At 51.6% G+C, this 16577-nt stretch overlaps 1 protein-coding gene across 8 annotated transcripts in view; it reads right to left on the reverse strand.

The window, feature by feature from the left end:
• The window catches only part of ATP2B4 (ATPase plasma membrane Ca2+ transporting 4), a 97555-nt gene that overhangs the window by 57094 nt on the left and 23884 nt on the right, over positions 1-16577 (reverse strand). The window contains exon 3 of one of the 8 annotated variants that reach the window (XM_070497930.1): positions 14006-14294. The exons of 6 other annotated variants lie outside the window; for them this stretch is intronic. The gene's annotated coding sequence lies outside the window, so the exon portion shown is untranslated. Of the gene's footprint in view, positions 1-1426; positions 1590-14005; positions 14295-16577 lie in introns of those variants that run through there. One more of the 8 variants, XM_044758756.2, reaches the window with a different exon arrangement.

The following is a 16577-nucleotide window of genomic DNA, read 5'->3' on the forward strand; positions in this document are numbered from 1 at the left end:
CTCGGCGGCCCAGGGTTCACCGGTTCAGATCCCGGGTGTGGACTTGGCGCCACTTGGCATGCCATGCTTTGGTAGGCGTCCCATATATAAAGTAGAGGAAGATGGGCATGGATGTTAGCTCAGGGCCAGTCTTCCTCAGCAAAAGAGGAGGATTGGCCGTAGTTAGCTCAGGGCTAATCTTCCTCAAAAAAAAAAAAAAGAATCCTGGGGAACAAGGAGGTCTGGAAAGAACCTGAGGCAGCATAGGGGTGGGCAGCACCACAGAATTTTCTCTCCAGTTCAGCTTCTTCTCCAAGCCTGGAAGCAGTGAGAAGGGCTAGAGCAGTGAGAAGCCCATCTTGACCCTTGAGTAGAACTCCTTAACTTTTCAAGAGGATGTTGAGAAGAGTGCTGATAGAGTGCTAATCTGGAAATCAGAAGATTTTACTTTTTCTGTCTCCACCCACTGCAACATTTGTTCCATGAAGGCAGATACTTCCTCTTGTCTTGTTCACTCCTTTATCCCCAGTGCCGAGAAGAGAACCTGCACATAGTGGGCACTCAGCTAAGTTTTTATTGAATAAGCTGTAGCAGATTCAGAACCAGGTTTACCATCTTCCCAGGTGCCCTTTGGGCAAGTCACTCTGCCTTGTCAGGGCTCAGTTCCTCCCACCTCTACCTGGGGAAAGAATCAGTTCTGCCTTCTCACACCATCCTGAGAAAGTGATAAAGGAATGGGATTAGACAGAAACAGTGCTCGGAAATCTCAGATGAAGGATGCCCGGTGTCCACTATAGGACATGCGAGTGAAGGTAGAAAGCTTACTCTGAGCTTAATGAACTTTTGTTATCTAGCCCTTTGAGCAGAAGAGAATAAGATCCCTGTGCCCCTTCACCTTTCCTTCCTGGGGGGATCTCCCACCCCCAAAAAAGAATGGAGAATTCCAAGGCAGCTTCCCTAGCAATAACCATTAGCTTGAAGATAACCATTAGCAATAACCACTAAGCTATACAGCTTTGGGCCTCTAGAGAAGAAGGGACAGTCTGAGTCAGAATTCCTTACTCTGAACCTCTCCCTCAAGGTAGCAAAGAGGAGAGATGCTTCCATTCATATGGGCAACCAATGAGAAAAGGTCACTTAAGATCAGAACATCTGAGGCACATCGAAAAGAATGAGAGGTTTCTCTGCTTCAGGCTGCTTTAGAGACACACGCAGAGGTCAAGCATTAAGCTGCTGGCACAAAGTCTGAGGGGCAGTGCCCAGCTGGGGCCCAGTTCACGGCGGGATCTCCATGAAAGTCTGTCAGGAATTCAGAGGTGTGGTAGGTACCGACACTCCTCTCTGAGCTCTGAGCTGGTAGAACATTATGAGCTCTCCGTAGCTGCTGAGCTTGCCTAGCCCCTAACCTTATTAGGCAACTGGCAAAGAATAATGCATCGATGCTCACGTGGCCTCAAGTCTCAGACGTCTGGGAGGTCCCTCCTGACTGGTCAGGATTAGTCACTCGGCCTGGGGCATTCTGGGGAAGGTAGGCTCTTGCTCGCTCTGTTTCCAGCACTTTGCCAGCCTAAGGGATGATCGGATGGAAGAGCGAACTTTCTCATCCTTTCCTGCAGGGGCCAGAAATCATATTACTTTACATGATCATTAAATCATTTTAATTTTTTTCCTCCTAAAGTCCTGTAACATCTGTTCTACAATCGTAACGACGTGTGAAAGCACTGTCACACCAATGCTGGGGAGGGCAGCTGTGACCCCCACCTTACAGACGAGGATGCTGAAGTCCAAGGAGATAAAAAGTGATCCAGTCTTTGACTGCCTGGGGCTCTTTCTGTTACACCTCCCTCCTTCGCCTCCTTTGCTGACAAACATCTGAGCACCCCTTTACAAGGCAGGCCTCTCTGGGCACAGACAGCACCCATTTCCATATGGAGGGAACGCTGACTGCTACCCTTGCTCTTTCTCTTTCAGAATCAATTCCAGCAATGAAGGTGAGACAGACGCGCTCTCGCCCCCACACATACCTGGAAAGCAAACCAGCCCACTCTTCCTGATAACTCAGTCCGCAGCTGGACTCACTAGCAAGTTCCAGAAACACAGAGCTGCCAGAGGCAAGAACCTCATGCCCTAAGCCACCAGACCACAAACAATAGTCAGACACTCTGTTTCCTCCCATTTTGTCGAAAAGAATCCGTGGAAACTTTTCCGTGGTGCTAAAGAGGAGATATGTCCCCAGATGATGAGGAAAAAGGGTAACTCCCAAGTCGGGGACAAATAGGGAACTTTGAGGACCTGAGAGGAACCCACCCCTGAATGTGCCCTGCCAAAGGCTCCTGCTGGGTCTGGCGCTCGCACAGGCAATGAAGTGTGAGTGGAAACACAAGAGAGGAAACAGGAGGGGCCAGGGGCCAGGGCTCCAGGCTGGCACGGCACTGCAGCCGGACCTGCCTGGAATAATAAGCAGCTGCAGGGGGCGGCTACTCAGTGGAGCAGGCTCTTGTTCCCTGCCCTCTTCACTGGGCTGGGAGCAAGCTGGTAGCACTCACAGACGCTCTGGTTAGAGTGCCAGTGTCACTGCCATGCAGGATGTGACAGGTGAAGAAGGGAAGACCTTGGGGGTGCGGGGGAGCAGGCTGGTCCCACCTTAGAATACACCAAACTGAACGACGGAACCTGCTTCAGCACCCCAGCCCCCTAAACAAACACACAAAATCTGTTCTCTTTTCTGATACAGAGGCTCCTTCCTCCCAAGCGCGGGTCTGTCTCTCCCTATTTTCAGGAGTGGGGGTAGAATAGGGGGTGGGAAGGGAGGGAAATAATATCTGCTGAGAACCTACAATGAGCCAGGCACCATAGTAGGCACTTTATGTGAAAATTAGACAAATCATATATATATATATGTATGTATCACACACACACACATATGTATTATATAGTGCCTAGTACAGTGGCTGATATGTAGTGGTTGGTCCATACATAGCCATTATCAATTATTATGTATATTGTTTCACTGAATCCTCACCAACAACCTATAAGGAGAGCGTCTCATTTTGTAGCAGGGAAATAGAGATCCCGAGAGCCAGGATTTGTGCCCCAGGCTGAATCCAAAGCCACCCTGCCTCAGGTACAGGGAAGCCTGTAAGAGAACGGAAACCAAGCTATGGATTTACTTCCTAAAGCTTGATGAGAAGGCACACATTAACCTGTCTGTCCCTGGCCCACGGCCCCTCGAGGTTCTGAAACAGGCCAGGGAAGCACCTCCTCACCTCTTCGAACATTATGGGCAGGTATAGGGATAGACTCCCGCGGATCAGGGCAGACACTGCCCACTTCATCCCCTCCCCCCCATACATCTGTAGCTCCCAGCCAGGACACACCAGGCTCTGGGTTGGCATGATCCCAGGCATATCCAGTTCTCACCAGGAGATCCCGGGACGGGGAAGAGGGCTTCCTCCACTCTATCATCTCATACCCTTGGCCTTGCGATCCATAGAGACTTGGGAGATGCCCAGAGAGGCCCTGTTCTAGCCTCTCTCGTCCTCCAGCAGGGGCACTCTCTCACCATCACCCACAGTTCCTTCAGCTCTACTCCTCCTCTCAGGCACTCCCATGCTGCTAAGAGGGTCATGTCCTGCCCAGAAAGCTGGCAAGCACCTGAACGGGGCAGCCAGCCTCACCTGGAACATCCGGCTGGCCCTTCTCTGAAGGTCTAAACCGCACACAGAGGCCGCTCTGCTCCCTCCTCATTACTGGCCCCTATTTCCAATACTTTCCAAGACCCAGATTCTAGCCCGCCCTGGCCAATCCCGCCGCTCAGGTCCAGCAGCCACCCTCGCTGTGGTCCCCGCTTTCCCTTCCCTCCCCAGGGCCGCCTGCCCTAACCGCCTCTCTAACACCTGCTGGCATGCAGGAGCAGACTCAAGCACACATCCTCCCCTTCAGTCTACTGAGGCCTTTGGAAGTGCACGGAAGAAGGTCAGAGGCCGAGGATGTCAGCTAAAGTTCAGGTGGTGGGGAGCACCACCTGACATCTTCAGCAATAGCTATGCCCATGCCAAGAAGGCAAGTGCAGGCTGGGCACCAAAACTAGGCCTCTGTACCGGCCACAGGATGGCACGCTGTGGCCTGTGGTCTTGGTTCTGGAACCTGATCCTGATTCTCAGCCAGCCCCTAGGACTTGGTTCTGGAGGGTACTTCCGTTCTGAAGAGAGAACGTCATGTCTTGGTTAGCAGGCGGTACATATGGGGCTCCCTTGCTCCCCCTCCCCCTCCCTGAGTCTGCTATCCTGTGAGCATCTTCCTCAATTCAGCAGCAGAAATGGAGTGCCAGAATCAAAGCATCCATCCGGAGAAAAAGTATTGCCCTCAACCCCTGGGTCTCAGGGATCCAGGATTCATCCCTGGCTCCTCCAGAGAACCACCTGGTACTTCTTAGCCACACTAAGTCTATGCATACCTGGACCCAGCCACCTACTCCTGGGCGCATCTCCCAAAGAAATTCTCACACGGGTCCAGAAGGGGGCATGTGCCAGGCCATTCACCGGAACATTATTTGTGGTGATAGGGAGAGGAAGGCCACCAGGGATCCCCTCTCCCAGTGATAGACAGGTAAACCATGTGCACTAGATAACAGGGGCTATTATGTAACAGAAACATAGATCAGATGTACACAAGACAAGATGATCTTAAAATCAGTGCTCAGGAGCCGGCCCCGTGGCCGAATGGTTAAGTTTTTGCGCTCCGCTGCGGCATCCCAGGGTTTCACTGGTTTGGATCCTGGGTACGGACATGGCACCGCTCATCAGACCATGCTGAGGTGGCATCCCACATGCCACAACTAGAAGGACCCCCAGCTAGAATACACAACTATGTACCGGGGGGTTTGGGGAGAAAAAGGAAAACAAAACAAAACAAACAGTGCCCGTGAGGAAAAAGGTGTTTCAATAGCTTTTACACAAATTAGAAACACACATCTAAAGCAATGCTATACATTTTAAGGGACATATTTAAACAAAAGAATACATATTGTCACACTAAAATGCTGCTCACAGGCCAGGAAGGGTACAGACGTGGGATATGGGGAAACAGCAAGCACAGAAGGGCTCTGCACAGACCAGAGATGACAACGGGCCAAGCAGCCACAGGGTGATGGACTCAACCCTGCACCCCAGGTCCAAAACAGAAAATAAAACAGACCATGACGCTGAAACCTTTCAGACCTGGAGGGGCTCTACTGTCTAAGATATGCTGTGACAACGATGACAAAACTTATCAGTTCTGGCCAGATGCCTTCAGGGGGCAAAGAGAAGGTAGGGCCCATATATAGCACACTTTCTCCAAACAGTCACACCAAGAATTGACTCAAGGTTGACAGTCTGTACCCGATCATCTGGCCTGTTGATCCACCCATGTCAGAGACCCCAGGAAACATCAAGTTGAAGACAGGAAGCTTCATGGCGTGGGTCAGGACACTGAAGCAGGAATGTGCCTGAGAGGGCAATGTCACCCCCTGGCTCCATCCTAAAATAGCATCAATATATCAGGACGAAAAAGGGCAGTCCTTTGGGCCCAGAGCCATGGGGAACGTACCCTCTTCCAAATACTCTGAGTCATTCTGGCCTGGGTCACCTCTGTGGCCTCCTGTGACTCAGGGTGTGGGGGCGTGTTCACAGCAAGCGAGAGCTGAAAAAAATGTGGAGGATGAAAGAGCAATGCAGACCATTTCCTTCGGCTGATGGAGGGGAACGAGAGCAGACTTCAGCAGGAGTGACAGTGCCATTAGAAGGCCTGTCGTTTATTGGAAGGGGTGCTGGCAGCGACCTTCAGGACGTGGGTTAGCAAGGGTCTCTGCCCTCACACTAAATAGGGGCAGCTCCTTGGCACGGGGGCAGGAAGCTGTCAGGCCAGCAGACAAGACGTAGGCCTTGGGCAGTAGCATTCAAATATCCAGTATGGACACTCTTGGACAAGACAGATTGCCTTTCTTGGGTCTGCTGTGGTTTTTCCACATTTTGGTTCCAAGGGAATAAAGGGGCTTTTTAGCAGCTAGATTGGATCCTGTGTTATTTTTAGAAACAAATTTCAGCAGCATCATGCCATGCTCATGGAGAGGGAGAGGAGGGTCAATCTCTCTTGGCTGTTGGAGTCAGGAGTTCATTGCTCCCAGGCCTCAGGTTCTGGAGAAGCCCTCGGGGGTGAGGGGAAAGCCACCTGGCCTCCGACTGAGGCTACATCTCATCCAACAAAAGAAGTGTGGTGGGCAGCTGCTCTGTCCCCAGGGATCCAGCAGCAGAGAAAGCAAAATAACATCCCTATGTGACGCAGACACTAGTCAGCGCGCCACACACTGGACGTCAGGCCTGGCTGAGACCCCATCACTCCCTCCACTCCACAACAGTCCCCTGCCCAGAGTACAGAGCCATCCCCCTTCTTTGCCTATTTCCACCTTCTTCAGCCCAATTGTTTCCTGGAAGTCCCAGACAAGCGGGCATGGGCTCCACGCTGAGCAGACGGCATCCGTTAGGCAGGAGAACCGGCACACTCCCCGAGATCCACGTCTCACCACCCCAGTGTCACTCATGCTGGCTCATGCGGTGCAGACAGAAGCCGCTGAGTCAGCTGGGGCTTCAGAAAGCCAGTTGATTATACTCCCTTGCACCTGTGCCGTGCTTTAGCGCCATGGTTCTCAAACTTATATGAGCACCAGGATCCCAGGGCAGGATAAATAGGTTAAAACCTGCTGCTGGGCCTGCTCCCAGTGTGTCTGATTCAGGAGGGCAGGGGCAGGGCCAGGGCCTGGGAACGTGTATTTCGAACAAGCTCCCTGGCAGGAGGATGCTGAGCCGCTGGTCTGGGGACTGCACTTTGAGAACACTGCAGAGGCTGGGAAGTGTCTCTGTAGACACCACCACGAGACTCTCCAACGACACCAGGTTCCTGCAGTTTGAGACCCTCCGACGGGTGGGTCAGAACGTAGCCCTCGGATCCGGGCTGTAGGGGAGGCAAGGAGGGTCTCGTCACACATCTCCTGCCTTTCCCTCTCCCTCCTCTGGTCCTTCCAGGATGCTGATCTCTGCTTCTGTTCATCCCAGGGCAGCCCCCTTCCCCAGGGAGACCCATGATCTTCCCATGGGAAGCCCCTCTTCTGTGAGTCCTTAAGAAAAAACACTTAGAGGACTTCCCTGAACAGGCTGCAACAGAAGCCAAGATTTATTCAGAAAGTTGAAACAAGCCACATTGTGACATTCACACCCCTTCCGGGCCAGGCGGAGCTCAGCACCCTGTGCACTCCTGTCCCTCGCTCCGTAGGACATGACAGGCGGCGGGGAAGCCCGGGAACAACACACCCGCCACTCCCTTCGGGCTCCCCAAATATTACTGCCTCGTCTGGACCCCAGGCTGCCTTTCCCCTGCCTCGCCCATGGCCCCACAGAAGGGTGGGCCCCTGGTCCCGACACACCTCTCAGGGTCACACGGTTCTGGGGCCCAGGCAGGTCAGGCGTGGCTGGGGGAGCAGCAGCAGCTGCTGTTTTCCAGGTGGGGCGACAGGCTGCTATCAACACTTGTCTTAGGTTGCTATGGTAAAGTGAGTGCGCAGCCTGGCTACGGTGAAGCTATTTATGTGCCTGTAATGGCAGAGTGGGCTGTTTTTTATTATTTTACTTTTAAAGTTTTCCTTTCCCAGCCCCCAAAACAGCTTTAAAAAAAAGGGCCACCACAACTTTCTCAGGCACGAAAAGAGGATAGCCAGAAAATAGATCTTAGGACTTGAGCCAGCAAGGAGAAAACTGAAGTAAGGAAATATGGGCAAGTTCCTTTAAAGAAGGGAATGTGTGGCTTCTTGCCCATACATGCCTCGGCCATGTCTCATCAAAGAGAAAAGGCCAAAACTCAGGGTCTCCTCATGTTTGCAACACTTACACTATTAAGAGAAGACAAGGCCACTTTGTCTTCTTTCTTCCTGTCAAGCCAGGCTCTAGTCAGCAGCATTCCTTGCAGCCCCCCGCTCCCCACCAGCCTCCACTGGCTGCCAGTGTCATCAGGATGAAGATACTGAGGATTTCGCCAGGTGTCAGAGGAAGAAAGCTTCAAAGTGCGCCCCACCCATGGGTGCAGTGCCACCCAACATGGAGCCTGGCCACGCCCAGCTGGAGGCCTGCAGGGAATGATCTCCAGAGGTGCCTCTAAAAGGACACGTCTCCTCCACTGTACAGAGGACTTCCCTCCAATTCTCAGCACTCAGGGAGCTCTGGAGGGAAGGGGCGGTCCTGCGGAAGATCTGAGGTTTGAGTCAGGGTGCTGAGGACCCCTAGCCAGCACCCCTAGCAAGCATTCAAGCTTCAGATATTGAAGGGTGATTCAAAGCAAGGTTGGGGCCAGCCCGGTGGCACAGTGGTTAAGTTCACGTGCTCCACTTCAGCGGCATGGGATTCACAGGTTTGGATCCCAGGTGCAAACCTAAAGATCATTCATCAAGTTGTTTGCTGTGGCGGCATCCCACACACAAAATAGAGGAAGATTGGCACAGATGTCAGCTCAGCGACAAGCTTCCTCACACACGCACACACACAAAAGTAAGGTTGATTGCTCCTCGGACACATATGTCTCCAGGGCACCAGGCACATGGGAAAGGTTTTTGGCAGAGAGATAGGGAGTAATCAGAGATCAGCCACTAAATAAGAAAAAAGAAATGGGCTATGGATCATAGGCAACTCAAGATGGGCAGGAGAGTGGAAGGAACTAGTCCATGTGGTAATCACGCACACACAACTAAGCTGAAAGTGTGTACTGCCTTGATAAATACGCTACAGGTTGCCGATCACTAAATGAGATCTAAGTAAGAGAAATACAGTCACCTTCCAGAAACAGCTGGTTGGAACACAAAAGATGCTACAGGATTTTATCCTCCCTCTCTCCACCTTATTCTAGCTCCTTTTGGATTGGTGTACTCTTAGTAGGAGAAAATCCCACTGCTGATGGGCATATTCATCAGGTAAAAGTAAAGTTTGGGCAGAGTTCAGAGCAAACCACACAGCCTGTTCCCATTCCTTCCATCTCAGGCTGTAGCTGAGTATCCTGCACACGCCACCACGGCTCAGAAAGGATACTGATGACAGGGAGGACAGAGGCAGGAGAAGGGGAAGCTGCTGCTGATTCCCCCAGGAAGCACCCTCTGCTGCACCCGGAGAGGCCACAGTCCTAAGCGACAACCTGGGCAGCTGATGAAGTCTTGCTAGGAAAATCAGAACTTGGGATAGAAATCAGTCTTGGCAGCACTTGAGGTCAAAAAAGCAGAGCAGCCATGGTTTCTAAGGCTGTCAGACCAACTGTCATCAGCATCCCACTGTTCCATAGGGCAGGAAGGGAGAAGGGAGGAGGCGAGGAAAGGGTCCTGGACAACTGGAGCAGACTGACAGAAAGGACCACATGTGAGGCAGCGTCCAAGACACCGTGCGTCTGTTCCTAAGTCTCAGGGTATTAACTCAAGTAGAGCGGCCATTACTTGGGATTTCATTAAAAGATAAAGAGAAGCAGACATATCTCAGAACCCCTCAGGCAGAGTAAGCTTCCAAAAGTCATATGCTAGAAAAACATCTATTCAAAAGGGCTCAGATCCCTGGTGATGGACACAGAGCCCATTCTTGAGACCAAGCGCAGGGAAAGACGTGACTCAGCCCCAGCTGGTCACCTCGATGGAAATTCCAGGCGAGGGAAAGCGGGGGGTACTGTGGATTCTTCTTCCAAATGAACAGAAAGGCTGAATCACCTCTCTCTCCCAACGTCTGCCCCAGCGCCTGACCGAACGTGTGGACTTAATGAACGAACCACCCTTCTCTGCTCCAGTGCACTTCCACTTCCAAGGGAAGAAGAGGTTTGGAAGTCCCAGAAGGGGACTCGTTCTTCAGAGACAGTCAGTCATCTACAGTCCCAAGAACCACTCCTGCAGCACTTGCCCGTCTCCCCCTCCTCCGCCTGGGGCCCTGAAGTTGGTGGACCGTCTGGCTTGGAGGCACAGCTCCCTTGTTCTCCATGACACAATCACAAGGCTTTTCTGGTGCAGGTGGAGGGGCAGCAGCCATCGCTGTGGGAATCGTCTACTGCCCAGGAAGAAGCAAAGGTAGACACAAAGAATTTAAGTTCTCCCAACACCCATTTGATTCTGAACTCCCACACCCAGCGTTTTAAACACCACTGTAGCACCTCTGAGGAAAGACCTGGGAGGAGAACAATGGTGATGGGGGGGGTCTGTAGGAAGTGGCAAAAAAGGATGTTTCCTGGATTATTTCTAAAGCACTGAGCTGTCAGAAATCATGGGAAAAAACTTGTACCAAACCCTTTCCACCTCCTCATCTTTCTTTCTCTATCTCATTCCCAAGCTTCTCATTTTGTTTTTTCATATCTATGTATATCCCTTTCCCCATCTCTCCCTCTCTCCTTGTCTTCCTCTCTTCCTCCCTCCTTCCTTCTCTCTTTATCTCCCTCCTCCCCGTCTATCTATCTCCATCTCAAAAATCTCTCTTCTCCACATCTCCAAGGACAGCCTAATTGGATGGAATTCCATTCTCCTTACCTGGGTAATTTCTGAAAACGATCAGCCCTGTCTAATTCACCTGGGCTCAAAAAGTAGGAGAATGGATGTGTTGAGAAGCAAGTTGGGCACTCATAGGCTGCCACAGCTAGCACCAACACAGGGCCAGTCAGCGTCACTGGGGTCATGGATGATGGGCCAAAGGCAGACAGGACAAACTCTATGAGCCAATCTGCATTCTCCCAAATCCACATGGAGCATGCCCGGCTAAGACAAATGTGTAGCATCTACCTATGCTTGAAGCAGAGGCAAACCGGTAACACTGAGGACTCAGCAGTGAGGAGCCCTAACAGAGATGGGGAAAGAGGAAGGATATGAGAATATTCCTGTGGATTAAAAACTAAAGTCAGGATTTAGTATGTTCAGCCAAGTTGCCAATCCAGCACAAACAGGGAAGTGGTCTGATGGAAGAAGGGGCTGGGAGACCAGACAGACGTAAAATGCACCTACGGCTACAATCTGACTCCGGCTCCTTTCAATGCTCCTACAGAAGCTGAAAACTCAACAAGTGAACATGACAGGCTAGTCCTACCCAATTACAAGGGGCAGGAGGGCTCTGCTACCCCACCTCAGTTCCACCCTAACCCTACAAAGCTTGGGTAGGGAAAAGCATATGGAACCCAAACCCAACTCCCTGGTGACCGGCTGCCTTCTCCCAGCTCTTCCCATCACCATGCAAGGATCTGCAGAGGGGACCAGAGGAGGAGTAGCAAAAGGCATCCTAACCCAGCAGAGCCAGACCTTCCGAGGCATCTCACATTATCTGCCTAACATTTGCTTCTGCAAAAGTTTGCAGGAGCACTGTTCCCAGCCTCTCCAGGCTCACACACCCGGGCCAGCTGCTCCAAATTAGTGAGATCGCCATCATCAGACAACAATTCTTTTCAGGGTAGGGGGAGGGGCCAGTGCCCTCCCTTCAGGGTTTCAGCCACTGAACCCTCCCTCTGCAAGCAGCGAAGTCCAAGGAGAAGCCGAGGACACACCAGCCTGCTCTCTCCCCTCCTCCTCCAACAGCCAGCTCGAGAGAGAGGACTCCTTCACGGGGAAGTCCCACAGCAGCGAGGCTATGGGAACCTTGCCGTCTAAGGCTGTGGAATTCTACCACCGGGCTCCCGCAGTAAATCATCGCAGCTCCCTGCATTCCCAACTTGGGGCTTTAAAAGGTAGCACCAGAGCAAGAAGGACAAACATGTCAAGGAGAAGAAAAAGAAAAAAAAGTGGGTGTAAGCTAAAAGACAACCACCTCCAACACGAGTCTTCTGAGGAATTGCGTAAGTGTGAGGAGAGAAAAGAGCACAAGAAAAATAAGCGCAGACCACACTCCAGAATGCTCCTCAGGATCCCCAGCTAACGTTGCCTATGTTCATACTCCAGATCCTACGGAGAACGTTGCTCCTACTTCTAATCTAGCTGTGAAAGCATTATCTAGGGGCTGGTTTGTTCGAAACTTCCTCTTTTTAGTAGATCTGAAAAATCAGAGGCTCCCTTTGGAAAAAAGTGCTAGAGAGCTCACAGCTGTGAGTACAAGGCTTTGGAACACTGTCTTCCAAGATGGTAGAAGTGGCCTCTTAGGCCAGGTTGCCATGGTTTCCAAGAGAACAAACAGAGGTTTGGCCCTAAAGAAGGGTAGGAGGGTGAACTGCCTTTTTTCTCCTATGGGAATAGTTTCAACAGCTAAGATCAGAGGAAATATGGTGAAATGAAGAGAAGGCAACAGAAGGTTATATGGGAAAGAAAATGGACAACATTGAGAATTCTCATTCTTTCTGGGGAGGCCAGAGTGGAAGGCCCCATTTATAGGATGAAAAGGCGCTACTCAGGGGCTGAGATAAAACTAGAAAGTCAATAGGAAGACAAGCAACTTCTATTTCAAATGCCTGGCCAACCTCATATGGCAGGCGGAGAACAGAGGCTGAGGCTGAGCTGCCTGCGGAGAGGCAAGGACTGCCAAAGGCTCTGAGTTCTGCCTGCAAGAGGGCGGGTGAGATAACTACCCCCAGAAGGGATGTGTAGATGGGCTGTTCCTAGAACTGAGGCCCACCCCACTGCTCACCCTCACACGGGCCTCAGCACACCACCTCCCCGGGTCCCTGGTTGGACCTTTTACTCTCGTTCCAAAGGACGCAGATGGGACGGAATAGTGTCAAGCGCCAAAATGCTAGCATGTGCTCCCAGCAGGAGCTGTCAGCTGAAGGGGGCTACCTAGCCAAGGAATTCCCTGTCACCCTCATGGCAGCTCTCTGCAGCGGATGCTCCACCAGGGCTGGTGCCAGCTTGGCTCACACTGGAGAGAGGGAAGGGAGACAGCTGCTCAGGACTCTGCTACACCCAGAAGCAGCGTCTGTGGTACCTTCGTAGGTTCAGTACCACAGACACTCTGCTACCGTCTCAAAGCAGAGAGGGGCCAGGGGTTGACTGACCACAAGCTAGGAGGCAGGCCGGACCTCACCACAATTTCATCATAGTAAGTGCACCAGCTGGTAAGTTCCTGGCCTCTTCAGGGATCAGATCCCCTGCTTTCCCTACCAACTCCACCAAACATCTCATAGAATCCCAGGGTCACAGCCATGGGGGCCCTTTGGGGAAAGTCTAACACAAACCCCCTCATTTCACAATGAAGCACCTGTGAGTCAAGCCCCGTGCTGGGCACTGCGACAAAGAGGTGATACGATCTAGATGGGAAAGCCGGACACAGGCAGAGGCAAAGGACGCCAAGAAAGCTGTGTTAGGTGTCAAATGAAAGGCGGGATACCTCCCTTCCCCGTTCACCTGTGTGCCCCCAACAGCTCCAGGGTCTTCCCTGCAGCCAGACAGCAGCCATCAAGCTGCTACTGGGCGGAGCTCGCTCACAGTGTGGGCCTCCCCAGAATGGGTCCGGGCCCACACCCTGAGCAAACGGGGCTTCTTAGGGCTTTCCTGAGCTGCCACATACAGGTGTGCAGTGTGCCCTGAACACAGGCACCAGGTAAGGAGGTAGTTGGGAGATGAAACACCCTAGGTTTTGCTGGGTGGGCCACGCCCCCATGGGCTGTACTCATCTGAAGGAGGCACCTTCCTAACAGCTTTATAAAAGTGGCTTATGAGCTGGCTGCTGCACCTAACCGTCAAGCTGGCACATTACCTTGGGCCACCAGACCGTAAGAAATATCTAAGGAAGAAAACCAGATATGAATCCAGTTTGACCAGGGGAGGCACTGCAAGGGCTGAAGATGCCAGAGCAGCCAGCCCTGTGGGCCCAGGCACTCCTGGAGCTCTGCCTGGGGCCAGAGCTGCCCAGTGTTGGCCGCTCCCGCCTCTCACAGCTCACAGGATCTCCCATAACAGTTCTTCCCAGGAAGCACTAGGCTCGCCTTTCCCTCAGTGCACCCTCCTCCAAATCCACTCTTCCTGGGCCTTAATTTCCTCATCTGAAAAATGGAGATAATTAGAGGAGCCTACCTCATATAGAAGTTGATAGGATTAATACTTCTCTTGTGTACAAAGGCCCATTGCCCTTGGATGAAGATCAATTGCATTAAGAAGCTATTGAATGATGGAGGCAAACCGAGGCTGCCCCTTGGTGAGAGGCTCCCAGTGCCTCTAGCAACCTTGTTCCTCTCCTTCTCAGTCCTGGGTTGGATCCTGGGCTCTCTGTACCAGGAAGACTTTGGTACTCCCCATTCACGGACTTCTCCAGAATATCCAACTTCTGCCACTGTATCTGGGGAATCTGGCTTCCTGAGGTTCCCTGTTAAGTGGCGTTGGCAAGACTCAGCAGAAACACAGAAAAGTTCATGAGAATCAAAGACGGTTGTGGTAAGAACACACATCTGAGTAATGTTTCAATTTCAAAGCACTCTGACGTATGATCTTTGGGACAGTCTTTTAAGACAGACAGACAGACAGTATTATGCTTTCTACAGAGCTTGTAAGACTTGGTCTTAAAGGTTATATGACTCAGTTAAGGCCATGAAACCACAGAAAGAGCCTAGAAGAAGCTAAGACATACTACAAGGTCCTATAAAGAAAGTGGAGGAGGGGGCTGGCCCCATGGCCAAGTGGTTAAGTTCATGTGCTCTGCTTTGCTGGCCCAGGGTTAGCCGGCTCAGGTCCTGGGCACGGACCTATGCACCACTCATTAAGCGATGCTGAGGCAGCATCCACACAGAAAAACGAGAAGAACCTACAACTACGATATACAACTATGTACTGGGGGCTTTGGGGAGAGGAAAAAAAAGAGGAAGATTGGCAACTGATGATAACTAATGGCCAATCTTCCTCACCAAAAAAACAAAAAGAAAAAAAAGGTGGCAAGAAGCCAGGAAGAAGAAAGTAAGAGAGCAGACTGTACACAGCAGTTGGATAATCTTAGGCCCAGTCTGACACTGAAGCTGGGGGATTCCTGTCCTCATGAACTCAGAGGGTTAATAGAGGCTCCCCTACTTCCTCTCAGGAGTAACTGTGAGACATGCTGAGGGTATGTGTGATGTCAGTGTGTGTCATCCTCGTAGCACATGGACACCTTGAGGGTACAGACTGCGGTTCAAATAGAGGCTGTGCAGCTCCTGGTGCATTAAGGAGGTGTAAGAGGGAGAGAAACAGAGAGGGAAGGACAAAAAAAGGAGCAGAGCCTACACACAGCACCCTCGGCTGCACCCTCCTCAATTTCCTGCTTCAAGGCAAGAACAGGCTGCTCTCTCCATATGACTGCAAATTACGATACAGCCAAAGACGCCTGAGTACAGAAAAGAGAGCGTCCATCAACAGACCAATGCATAAACAAAATGTGGTCCAGCCACACAAGGAAATATTATTCAGCCTTGAAAAGGAGTGAAATTCTTTTTTTTTTTAAAGACTGGCACCTGAGCTAACATCTGTTGCCAATCTTTTTTCTTCCCCGTCATCATCTTCTCCCCAAAGCCCCCGGTACATAGTTGCATATTTTCAGTTGTGGGTCCTTCTAGCTGTGGCATGTGGGGTGCCACCTCAGCATGGCCTGATGAGTGGTGCCATGCCCATGCCCAGGATCTGAACTGGCAAAACCCTGGGCCGCTGTAGCGGAGCGCGAGAACTTAACCACTCGGCCATGGGGCCGGCCCCTAGTGAATGAAATTCTGACACATGCCACAACACGGATGGACCTCGAAAACATTACGCTGAGTGAAAGAAGCCAGACATGAAGGACAAACAGTGCAAGACCCACTTACACGCAGCGCTTCCTCTGGGCGCACATTCACAGAGACAGGAAGGAGAGTGGAGGCTGCCAGGGCGGGGCGGAAGGGTACAGGGAAGGAGTGTTTCATGGGGACAAAGTTTCTATTTGGGAAGATAAGAAAGTTCTGGAAATGGACAGTGGTGATGGTAGCACAACAAAGTGAATATAATTAATGCCACTGAACTGTACATTTAAAACTGGTTAAAAGGGTAAATTTTATGTTCTGTATATTTTACCACAATAAAAAAGGTTTTTCAAAAAGAAGACAGGAAAGCCCATGGACTAGAGCCGGTGCAGACAGGTGAGAAGGGAAGAGCAGGACTCAGCTCAGGACTGCGGAGCTCAGCCCCATCCTGGTGACGCAGGTGGAGGCCCAGTGGCACAGATGTGGCCTCTGACTTGCCCAGGGCTGGGAGCCCAGGGAGGGCCTGAACAACATCAAACAACCCAACAGGTGACCTGGGGAGGCTGAGTGGGGAGGCCGAGGGGAGGGGAGCCAGCCTGGGCTTTCCGGATACCACGCTCTACGTGTATGTGTGTATGGGGGTTGGCAGGGGAGCAGGGGGGTGGGGGGATGGATCGAATGGCGATGAAGGCAAAGGACAAGTCACCTTTTCAAGAAGCAGAGGAAAAAGTCAGCTTTCATCTCCTCACATTCCCAGTCGCCCTGTCATCAGTTCAGAGCACACAGGCATCTGCTTAGAGCGGGTACAGCTAAGGCATTCCTGACCCATGAGGAAAATACAGGGTCTCCAGGTTTTCTGAGCATCTCATCTATTATCTCATTTGATCCTCCCAACAAACTTGGGCAATGAA

Source organism: Equus asinus, chromosome 25 (genome assembly GCF_041296235.1).
Source record: "Equus asinus isolate D_3611 breed Donkey chromosome 25, EquAss-T2T_v2, whole genome shotgun sequence".
Classification (NCBI taxonomy): domain Eukaryota; kingdom Metazoa; phylum Chordata; class Mammalia; order Perissodactyla; family Equidae; genus Equus; species Equus asinus.